The sequence below is a fragment of the Salvelinus namaycush genome, chromosome 22, assembly GCF_016432855.1.
Source record: "Salvelinus namaycush isolate Seneca chromosome 22, SaNama_1.0, whole genome shotgun sequence".
NCBI lineage: Eukaryota > Metazoa > Chordata > Actinopteri > Salmoniformes > Salmonidae > Salvelinus > Salvelinus namaycush.
The window spans coordinates 29330456-29342625 of NC_052328.1; the positions used below are offsets into that span (position 1 = coordinate 29330456).

At 45.9% G+C, this 12170-nt stretch overlaps 1 pseudogene; it reads right to left on the reverse strand.

Annotated features, from left to right (window-relative positions):
- Positions 1–2214: 2214 nt before the first annotated feature.
- Positions 2215–4258, reverse strand: LOC120017831 (annotated as a pseudogene).
- Between the last annotated feature and the right edge of the window lie 7912 nt (positions 4259–12170).

Sequence of the window (12170 nt, forward strand, 5' to 3'; positions counted from 1 at the left end):
ACCACTGCAGAGCATCGCCTGGCTTGGAGGCTTTGGGCTGAGCCTGGGAACGCAGGGTAGTGGAGCGCCGTTGGGCCTTCCCTTCCAACATACTGTACTTGGTGGTAACGTCCAGATCCAAGGTGCTGGCACTATGCGACATCTCTCCTGGGACAAGTAGTAGTCAGAGCCACAGGTAGGACTAAAGGTGAGGTCCTCAGGTAGATGAGATGGTGCTAATTTAAAGGTGGTGTCAGAGGTTAAAAGTGAGGTCTAAAGATGAAGTTAACAGGTAAAAGTGAGACCCACGTGTAAAAATATAAAGTTGAGTTTCCACAGGTAAATGAGGTAAGATCCACTGGTAAATTAGGTGAGGTCAGCAGGTGAAGAATGTTCACGTGTGTAGGAGATGGGATCCATTGGTAAAAGTGAGATCTACAGACAGAGAGATGTTGACGGTTGGTTTCAGTGAAACTGTGTGACTGGAGTGTATGTGTTCAAGAGAGAACATCTAATGAAGTCTGGTCTCTGGGTTAAACCAGTCCTCCTGTTTGGACGTTTAAAGGTTGGGGAGGTTTGGCACTACACTACACCACACTGCAAAGGTTCTGTCTTTGACAAAAAGACAGATGATCACTGAGGAATTTACACCAGATTCAACCACAAGATAGACACTAAAGCAAGGTGGTATTTTACAAAGCAGGATCAAGAAGTTGGCCAGCTTACTTTTATAAACACCTAGAAATAACTTCCTTTGACTGTTTGCAAATGAAGAAGCCAAAGTTCCATATACTGAGATAATCTGGCAATTATTCATTGCCCAATTACAATTTACAAATGATAGGAAACTGATCTACTCTCTTAGAAAAAGGGTTCCAAAAGGGTTCTTCGGCTGTCCCCATAGGATAACCCGTTTTGATTCCAGGTAGAACCCTTTTGGGTTTCACGTAGAACCCTCTGTGGAAAGAGTTCTACATGGAACCCAAAATAGTTCTACCTGGAACCAATAGGGTTGAACCTGGAACCAAAAAGGGTTCTTCAACGGGTTCTCCTATAGGGACAGCCAAAGAACCCTTTTAGGTTCTAGATTGCACCTGTTTTTATAAGAGTGAAGTTTCGTGTTCAACTTGTATTCAGATGCATGCTTTCATTCTTGCAAACACAATTTGAGATCAAAACATCCCTTCATTCTGAAATTGTTCATCTGTTCACTGCTGTCTCCGAGTGTTTGTGCCTAAATCAAAAGGACATGACTGTGTAACGTGATAACCAAAGACATTGTTTGTGTCCTAAATATGCCTTGCTACTTACCTACTGTGCACTCGTCGTACTTCTATTACTATTTAGAACATAATGTTCAGTAAAAACGAATGCAACAAATATCAGCATAACAGTCTCATGCTAATGAAAATGCATAATCTAATGCTCAATTAGCCTACGTTGATTCACGGCCCACCATTCTTTCATTTTGGTACAGCTTGTCCCCTCAGCTGATTATCAGCTAATGTCAAACAAGGTCATGTCTAGATGGAATACAGCTTTTGTCAAATTTGACACTGAAAGCTGTTGTTTATTTGTGCGTTTTAGCTAACCCTAACCCTTTTCTTAGCCTTAACCTAATTATCTTAACCTGCTATGTTCATTCTCAAAATCCACTGCGTAAGTTCTTCTAACCCTGCTACGAAAAGTCAATTTTGAGAAAAGCTGTATCCCTGCTAGACTATTTTTTTGCATGCCCAAATTGCCTGCTATTTAGAATGCATGTGTGGGTATTCGGACACAGCCACCCATACACAAACATCCGCTTTGGGTAAACCCCACAGACATCCCAAATGCCAACAAAAATGCCCTTGGGAAATACATCTCAGAAACTGTTGGTGGAAACTCCTCTAAACATGTTAAACTGTACAAACAGCTTGAAACTGAAAACTTCTCTTTTTAAGGTGACATTATCTTATGAATTTGTCGAAAGTGCTGGGGTATAATTTCTTCAGTTTCTGTTTTTATAACACTCTCTTTTTCTAGATTTTTTTCTAGATTTATTTTTAAACCAATGCAGTATTTGTTTCCACAGCATTTCACATGTATATTCTACCACTTAGTTCTCAGATGACTCAAGGCTACTATTACATTCATTAACAACTTGAATGCCTAAATGCCGTATAGTTATGCTAAAAAGCTGACAACAGAGATGCTAATTCTGAGAATAATGTCAGCTCATCAACAGGAACCAGTTTATGGTTGTGTTTTTGAGATGTCCCTCCATTTCGGGTAAGTGTTCTTCTTCAGGTATTTGTGGAGCACAAACACTTTTGGTCCTCTCCTCCTCCACGTCCTCCAGTATAATGATGTTGGGTTTTCCCTCCAGCACCAGCCAGGACTGAGCCACCTCAAACTCAAAGCGACACCACGCACTGTCAATGAAGTGGCGCAAAACCACCGAGATTACCTTGCGGCTACCAATGATGCCCTTGTCTGTGATGTTGGAGGAGGTGGACTTGCCCACTTCAAAGTCCTGCTCATGGAGGCACAGCTGAATGGGAGGGCCTCCTTTCTCAAGGTTCTCCACCAGTTCCTCCATCACCCAGGCCTCTTCCTTGCTGGAGTAGATCACAAAGACATCGTAAAGGCAATCCTGCTGGCGGGAGATCTTGTAGCCTCTCAGCAAAACGCAGCAGTAACACAGGTAGAACTGGAACTTGTAGGCCAAGACTGACAATGTAAGAATAAAAATGACAACAAAGATGGGCACTAAAAGTTTAACTCTCAAGATGTGCGTGCAGTATTCAACATCAAAGTCAAACACTTTAGTGGTCTGTGTTGATTCTGATAATGGTTTACACAAAATATTTGTTTTTATTTTTATGGTTCATTTCACTGGGAATGTTCTGAAATTGCATTTTGCCCTCCCATGTGATACACAGCGAGGCAACGGACGAGTAGGCTGTTTGGAGTGTTTATCCGACTGGATAAAAAATAAAAGAATAATAATAATTAGGTCCCCCCCACTTCTAAAACCAGTTGCGCCCCTGGGTTCATCCATATAATAAAGTCTATTTGTGAGCAGGAGAAATCCACAATTCTGGCAATCAGATTTTTGCCTAAATCCATCCATGTTAGTGAAGCAAAGCTAGGTGTCACGTTTCTGACCGGTTTTCTGTTATTTTGTATGTGTTTGACGGTCAGGGCGTGAGTTTGGGTGGGTAGTCTATGTTATGTGTTTCTATGTTTGTTAAAGGGTGACCTGATATGGTTCTCAATTAGAGGCAGGTGGTTTTCATTTCCTCTGATTGAGAGCCATATTAAGGTAGGTGTTTTCACATTGATTGTTGTGGGTGGTTGTCTCCTGTGTCTGTGTTTGTCGTGCCACACGGGACTGTTTCGGTTTGTTTGTTTGTTTGTTTGTTCGGTCGTTCGTTCGTTCGTTTTGTGTAGTCTGTTTTCCCTGTTCGTACGTTCTTCGTTACATGTAAGTTCATACGTTCAGGTCAGTCTACATTCGTTTTGTTATTTTGTTTAGTATCAAGTATAGTTCGTTTTTTGTCTTGTTTAATAAATATAATGTCAAACTACCACGCTGCATATTGGTCATCTGATCCGTCTCGCCTCTCCTCGTCCGAGGAGGAGGAAGAGCTAGAGAATCGTTACACTAGGATTGGATAGAAAATGCACAGATATCAATTTATTTCCACTGAGAATCAACTCTCGAAACATATTTAGATTAACAAAAGAGTTGCAGAGCAACTTCTCAATACCGCAAGATGAAATATCTAACGTTTCCAGAGGAGTAAGGTTCACAGAGAGATTATTTGAGATATTCCTGAGTAATTTGTCACCAGATCGTTTGAGCACACTCAGATTCCTGTCATTAAAAGAACAACTGGTTTGTGACAGTGATTCCTGTATCGGAGATTTCCAGATACTTGTGATGACTCAGATTCACCATGTTAAAAAGGTCAACAGCACCAGTGAGCTTGGTATTGTGGAAATCCAACCCTTCAAGGGATTCAAGTCCAGAAAATTGTGAAATATTCAAGCGGATCTCTGCATTGGAACTGATGTTGAGGTGGCGAAGTCGGAGTTTGCTGAGTCTACAACAGAGCTTTTATAACATAACCTACCTCTGTGCATTGTTGCCCCCTTGCTGCATGGAAGAACAGAAAAACTGTCCAAAATGGGTATCAACCACATCATTTTGTATCTGTGAATATTACAAAACAGACACATTCATTCAGCTCTGGTACTGGTCCTACCACATAGACGCCCCGTTCTCATGCATCAGGGGATGTGGTGACAATGTGGAGACAGGAGAACACAAACTAAAATAGCTTTGCCCTTTTAGAAATATGAGGAATGAAAATGAGAAACAGCGTGAACAATGGCCATTTAGGTCGTCATCATCCACAGATGAACAATACATGTGAGATGCAGAGCCACTTCTCAAATAGATAGTGATGGTGTAGTATCTAGTACTAGTCTATCAACTAACGTGTTATTATCAATTACTAAGTATTGAATGCTTTAGTAAACAACATGGTTTCCACTCTCCTGTAGATTTTGTTTCTCCTGCGTGCTGTGGAGGGAGACATTTGCACAGAGGTAAAGTATAATTGAAGACAGGTTATTGTTGAATGGTTGATCATTAAAATGTAATATTAGACAACATTGAAAAGGATGGTGATGTTCAACGTTGATGGTGCGACTGGTCAGGTCAACAGATTATGATACATTTAATTAATTACCTATTCCCAGTTTCCCACATGGAAAATATTTAATTTGATCGCTGTATTCATATTTTTGTCCCTGGAATTTGATTATTTTACAAATTACAATATAAATAGTTCAAAATCCTAAGGGTTATTGATACTGTTAAACCATTGCATTATATAATGTGAAGGGAGAAACCTCAGCTACATACCTGCCCTTCCTCCCTTCACAGAAACTCTGGATTTCAGTTTTAACTACCTGACATCTTTACAGCACAGTATTTCCCCTCTATTATTGGATTTGCAAGTCCTTGATCTCACAAGGTATTTGGAATTATATTTTTGTCAACTATTGGACAATTCATATCTGTTTTATATGTTAATGCGTACATAGTACATACAGTGCATTTGGAAAGTATTCAGACCCCTTGACTTTTTCAAAATGTTGTTACATTATAGCCTTATTCAAAAATTTATTAAATAATTGTTTTCCCCTCATCAATCTACTGTAAAGGGGTGCGTAATTGGTGGCAGGGAAGTCAGACGCAGGAGAGCAGAACTAGGTAGTAGCCGAAGCAGTTTAATCCAAAACCCAATGGCATAAAAATACAACAGAATATGGGTACAAAAACCCGACGCGCACCAGTAAACATGTGCACAAGCACTTACAACAAACAATTCCACACAAAGACATGGGGGGGAACATACACAACAATTAATGAGGGAAATGGAAACCAGGTGTGTAGGAAAACAAGACAAAAACAAATGTAAAATGAAAAATGGATCGACGATGGCTAGAAGACCGGTGACGCCGACCGCCAAACACCGCCCGAACAAGGATAGGAAACGATTTCGGTGGAAGTCGTGACATCTACACACCATACCCCATAATGTCAAAGCAAAACCAGTTTTGTAAAAAATAAAAAACTGAAATATTCCATTTATATACGTTTTTCAGATCCTTTACTCAGTAGTTTGTTGAAGCACCTTTGGCAGCGATTACAGCCTTGAGTCTTCTTGGGTATGACGCTACAAGCTTGGCACACCTGTATTTGGGAAGTTTCTCCAATTCTTCTCTGCAGATCCTCTCAAGCTCTGTTAGGTTGGATGGGGAGTGTTGCTGCACAGCTATTTTCAGGCCTCTCCAGAGATGTTCGATTGGGTTCAAGTCCGGGCTCTGGCTGGGCCACTCAAGAACATTCAGAGAATTGTCCCGATGCCACTCCTACATTGTCTTGGCTGTGTGCTTAGGGTCATTGTCCTGTTGGAAGGTGAACCTTCTGCCCAGTCTGAGGTCCTGAGCTCTTTGGAGCAGGTTTTAAATCAAGGATCTCTGTACTTTGCGCCATTCATCTTGCCCTCAATCCTGACTAGTCTTCCAGTCCCTGATACTGAAAAACATCCCCACAACATGATGCTGCCACCACCATCCTTCACCGTAGGGATGGTGCCAGGTTTACTCCAGATGTGATGCTTGGCATTCAGGCCAAAGAGTTCAATCTTGGTTTCATCAGACCAGAGAATCTTGTTTCTTTGAGTCTTTGTGCCTTTTGGCAAACTCCAAGCGGGCTGTCATGTGCCTTTTACTGAGGAGTAGCTTCCATCTGGCCACTCTACCATAAAGGCCTGTGTGTTGGAGTGCTGCAGAGATGGTTGTCCTTCTGGGTTCTCCCATCTGCAGAGAAACTCTGGAACTCTGTCAGAGTGAACATTGTGTCACGTCCTGGCCATAGTGCTTATGTGTTTTGCTTGTTTTAGTGTTGGTCAGGACGTGAGCTGGGTGGGCATTCTATGTTGTGTGTCTAGTTTGTCTGTTTCTGTGTTCAGCCTAATATGGTTCTCAATCAGAGGCAGCTGTCAATCGTTGTCCCTGATTGAGAATCATATATAGGTGGCTTGTTTTGTGTTGGGGATTGTGGGTGGTTGTCTTCTGTCTTTGTGTTCTGCACCAGATAGGACTGTTTCGGTTTTCACATTTCTTGTTTTGTTGTTTGTAGTGTTCTAATATATTCTTTATTAAATCATGTTGAACACTAGCCGCGCTGCATTTTGGTCCTCTCCTTCACCCCAGGAAGAAAGCCGTTACAGAACCACCCACCAACCAAGGACCAAGCAGCGGGGTAACAAGCAGCGGCAGCATGAGCAGAGAAAGGAGAAATGGACATGGGAAGACGTTTTGGACGGCAAGGGTTGCTACACATGGGAGGAGATCCTGGCTGGAAAGGATCGCCTCCCATGGGAACAGCTGGAGGCAGCTAGGAGAGCAGAGGCAACCGGAGAGAGGAACCGGCGTTATGAAGGTACGCGGCTAGCACGGAAGCCTGAGAGTCTCACCCAAAAATGTATTGGGGGGAGGCTAAAGGGGAGTGTGGCGAAGTCAGGTAGGAGACCTGCGCCAACTTCCCGGGCTTACCGTGGAGAGCGAGAGTACGGGCAGACACCGTGTTGTGCGGAAGAGCGCACGGAGTCTCCTGTACGTGTGTATAGCCCGGTGCGGTACATTCCAGCTCCACGTATCGGCCGGGCTAGAGTGAGCATTGAGCCAGGTGCCATGAAGCCGGCTCAACGTATCTGGCCTCTCCTCGGGCCGGGGTGTACATGGCACCAGCCTTACGCATGGTGTCCCCGGTTCGCCAACACAGCCCAGTGTGGGTTATTCCACCTCCCCGCACTGGGCGGGCTACGGGGAGTATTCAACCAGGTAAGGTTGGGCAGGCTCGGTGCTCAAGGGAGCCAGTACGCCTACACGGTCCGGTATATCCGGCGCCACCTTCCCGCCCCAGCCCAGTACCATCAGTGCCGACACCACGCACCAGGCTTCCAGTACGTCTCCAGAGCCCTGTTCCTCCTCCACGCACTCTCCCTATGGTGCGTGTCTCCAGCCCAGTGCCTCTAGTTCCGGCACCACGCACCAAGCCTCCTGTGCGTCTCCAGAGCCCTGTACGCACTGTTCCTTCTCCCCGCACTCGCCCTGAGGTGCGTGCCCTCAGCCCGGTACCACCAGTGCCGGTACCACGCACCAGGCTTATAGTGCGCTTTGAGAGTCCAGTGTGCCCTGTTCCTGCTCCCCGCACTAGCCTTGAGGTGCGTGTCTCCAGTCCGGTACCACCAGTTCCGGCACCACGCACCAGGCCTACTGTGCGCCTCAGCAGGTCAGAGTCGGCCGTCTGCCCAACGCCGCCTGCACTGCTCGTCTGTCCAGCACCGTCTGTACTGCCTGCCTGCCCAACGCCGCCTGCACTGCTCGTCTGCCCAGCGCCGTCTGAGCTGCCTGCCTGCCCAGCGCCATCTGAGCCCTCCGTCTGCCCAGCGCCATCTGAGCCATCCGTCTGCCCAGCGCCGTCTGAGCCATCCGTCTGCCCAGCGCCGTCTGAGCCATCCGTCTGTCCCGAGCCGTCAGAGCCGCCCGTCTGTCCCAAGCCGTCAGAGCCGCCCGTCTGTCCCGAGCCGTCAGAGCCGCCCGTCTGTCCCGAGCCGTCAGAGCCGCCCGTCTGTAACGAGCCATTAGAGCCGCCCGTCTGTCCCGAGCCGCTAGAGCCGTCCGTCAGTCAGGAGCCGCTAGAGCCGTCCGTCAGTCAGGAGCCGCTAGAGCCGTCCGTCAGTCAGGAGCCGCTAGAGCCGTCCGTCAGTCAGGAGCCGCCAGAGCCGCCAGCCAGTCAGGAGCCGCCAGAGCCGCCAGCCAGTCAGGAGCCGCCAGAGCCGCCAGCCAGTCAGGAGCCGCCAGAGCCGCCAGCCAGTCAGGAGCCGCCAGAGCCGCCAGCCAGTCAGGAGCCGCCAGAGCCGCCAGCCAGTCAGGAGCTGCCAGAGCCGCCAGCCAGTCAGGAGCTGCCAGAGCTGCCCTCCAGTCATGAGCTGCCCTCCAGTCATGAGCTGCCCTCCAGTCATGAGCTGCCCTCCAGTCATGAGCTGCCCTCCAGTCCGGAGCTGCCCTCCAGTCCGGAGCTGCCCCTCAGTCCGGAGCTGCCCCTCAGTCCGGAGCTGCCCCTCAGTCCGGAGTTGCCCCTCTGTCCTGAGCTACCTCTCTGTCCTGAGCTACCTCTCTGTCCTGAGCTACCTCTCTGTCCTGAGCTGTCTCATCAATTATGTGGGGACCTTGGTGAGGATTCCTAGGTCAAGGTCGGGGGCGAGGGTCGCCACTCAAAGGACGCTAAGGAGGGGGACAAAGACAATGGTGGAGTGGTGTCCTCGTCCTGCGCCGGAGCCGCCACCGCGGACAGATGCCACCCAGGCCCTCCCCTTGAGGTTTAGGGGTGCGTTCAGAGTCCGCACCTCAGGAGGGGGGTACTGTCACGTCCTGACCATAGTGCTTATGTGTTTTGCTTGTTTTAGTGTTGGTCAGGACGGGAGCTGGGTGGGCATTCTATGTTGTGTGTCTAGTTTGTCTGTTTCTGTGTTCAGCCTAATATGGTTCTCAATCAGAGGCAGCTGTCAATCGTTGTCCCTGATTGAGAATCATATATAGGTGGCTTGTTTTGTGTTGGGGATTGTGGGTGGTTGTCTTCTGTCTTTGTGTTCTGCACCAGATAGGACTGTTTCGGTTTTCACATTTCTTGTTTTGTTGTTTGTAGTGTTCTAATATATTCTTTATTAAATCATGTTGAACACTAGCCGCGCTGCATTTTGTTCCTCTCCTTCACCCCAGGAAGAAAGCCGTTACACATCGGGTTTTTGGGCACCTTCCTGACCACGGCCCTTCTCCCAGGAAGTGTCTTGGTGGTTCCAAAACTATTTCCATTTAAGAATGATGGAGGCCACTGTGTTTTTTGGGACCTTCAATGCTGCAGACATTTGTTGGTATCCTTCCCCAGATCTGTGCCTCGACACAATCCTGTCTCGGAGCTCTACGGACAATTCCTTCTACTTCATGGCTTGGTTTTTGCCAAGCACTGTCAACTGTGTGATCTTAAATAGACAGGTGTGTGCCTTTCCAAAAAATGTCCATTCAATCAAATTTACCACCGGTGGACTCCATTCAAGTTGTAGAAACATCTAAAGGATGATCAATGGAAACAGGATGCATTTGAGACCAATTTTGATTCTGATAGCAAAGGGTCTGAATAGTTAAGTAAATAAGGTATTTCTGTTTTTAAATTATTCATAAATTAGCAACATTTTCTAAAAACGTGTTTTCACTTTGTCATTATGGGGTATTATGTGTAGATTGAGGATTATTTTTTAAAATCCAATTTAGAATAAGGCTGTAACATAACAAAATGTGGAAAAAGTCAAGGGGTCTGAATACTTTCTGAAGGCACTGTACATAACACATAATGGATATGCAGGAGTTAATTGTATTTAATACTTTTATTGTCCAACAGCTGCAGAATCCAGCATTTAACTTATGATGCCTACCACAATGTGAGGAATGTAACATTCCTTTGATTGATTGATTCTTACTGGAAACCCCATTGGAAACTTTGGGAACAATGCCCTAAACTCACTGCATCTCCTTCAAAAGCTTGTTCTTGTCAATACTGGTCTTCTCTCTATTGAGGACCTGCATATAAACCATTTAACCAAGCTGCAGGAGTTGAATGTCGGGATAAACAATCTCCTCTCCATGTCTATCCCATCCTAAGTCATCAACTTCACAGACTTTAGGATACTGGACCTGCAGGCTAATAACATATCCGTTATACAAGTCCGTCACATAGCTGTCTTAAGGCAAATTAGGAACAACATCACAATTATACTCAACAGAAATCCTGTATTACATATAGAGCCAGGAGCATTTCAGAACATTAACCTACACGAGCTGCATCTACGAGATGCATTTCCTTCACGTAATGTGAGCACAGCTGGCCTCAAAGCACTTGCTGGTCTCTCTGTGGGGAAGCTGGTCATTGGCGACTACAGGGATTCTCTTGTTATTGGAATTCATTCTTTGTATGGGCTCTGCTTGATAAACTGAGGAAATATACTACTATCGAAAAGAGAGGACAATTGGATCCAACCCAGTATTTCGCTGCATGACAAACGCCACAAAAATCACCCATTCGTGAATAATGTTAAATTCAGACGAATCAAAGAGCTTGTTCTTACACAGCAAATCTAGTCTGCAGCTTTCCCATACAAAATCCTTAGAGAGACTGACAATAAAAGAAAACTCATACCCTATACTCTTTAATGATGCGTTTGAAGACATGCCTCTCCTCCAATATGTGGATCTGAGCAACAACCAAATCGTCATGGAAGGCTACTGCAAACGGAGTTCCGGGGACTTCCACGCCTACGCCACCTCAATATGAGCACCAGCACCAACATCCAGATAGAAACAATGGAATTCCATGGATTGGAGAGTCTTGAGGTGTTGGATTTCCATCACACAAAGCTGACTGGTTTGGAATTTGGAACCATGAAATACCTCTCATGTCTTCAGTACCTGGATATCTCCAATACAAGCACCATCTTCTCAAACCCCATGTCCTTACTGGGACTTTACAACCTTAAAGTCCTCAAAATATCTGGCAATAGTTTCCATGGGGATTCCTTAGATTTGTAAGACGTGCGTGACTGGCTGCAGGGAAGTCAGGCGCAGGAGAGCAGAACTGGGTAATAACCGGAGCAGTTTAATATGCAAAACCAACGGCAGCCAGAACAACAAAATATGGGTACAAAATAACCCGTCGCGAACCAGTCAGAGTGCACAAGCACTTTACAACAAACAATTTCACACAGATATGGGGGGAACAGAGGGTTAAATACACGACAAGTAATGAGGGAATGTAAACCAGATGTGTGGGAAAACAAGACAAAACAAATGGAAAAAGAAAGGTGGATCGGCGATGGCTAGAAGACCGGTGACGTCGACCGCCGAATGCCGCCCGAACAAGGAGAGGAACCGACTTCAGTGGAAGTTGTGACAGTACCCCCCCCCTTGACGAGCGACTCCAGCAGCGCGCCGACACCGGCCTCGGGGACGACCCGGACGGCGAGGTGCAGGGCGATCCAGACGGAGACGGTGGAACTATGTAGACAGCTACGAAAATACAGAGGAAACTCTTTCGGTAGATAGTGTGGTCTACAGCTTATCACGAGATATTCTACCTCATGCGAGCAAAACTTTGAGAAATGCATAGGCCCCCACCCCATGTCTTACCAGAGGCTGCTTTTCTGTCTTGCCGATTAAAGTGTATAACCCGCCAGCTGTATGTTCTTAATGTCATCGTTCAGCCACGACTCGGTGAAACATAAGATATTACAGTTTTTAATGTCACGTTGGTAGGATATACGTGCTTTCAGTTCGTCCCATTTATTTATTTATATTTATTTTCCAGCGATTGAACGTTAGCTAGCAGAATGGAAGGCAAGGGCAGATTAGTCACATCCCAGTTCTGATGTCCAGAAGCTCTTTTCGGTCATAAGAGACGGTATCAGCAACATTATGTACAAAACAAGTTACGAACAACGTAAAAAATAAATAAATAATAATATGATTGGTTTAGAGCCGATAAGACGGCAGCCCTACCCTCCGGTGCCATCATC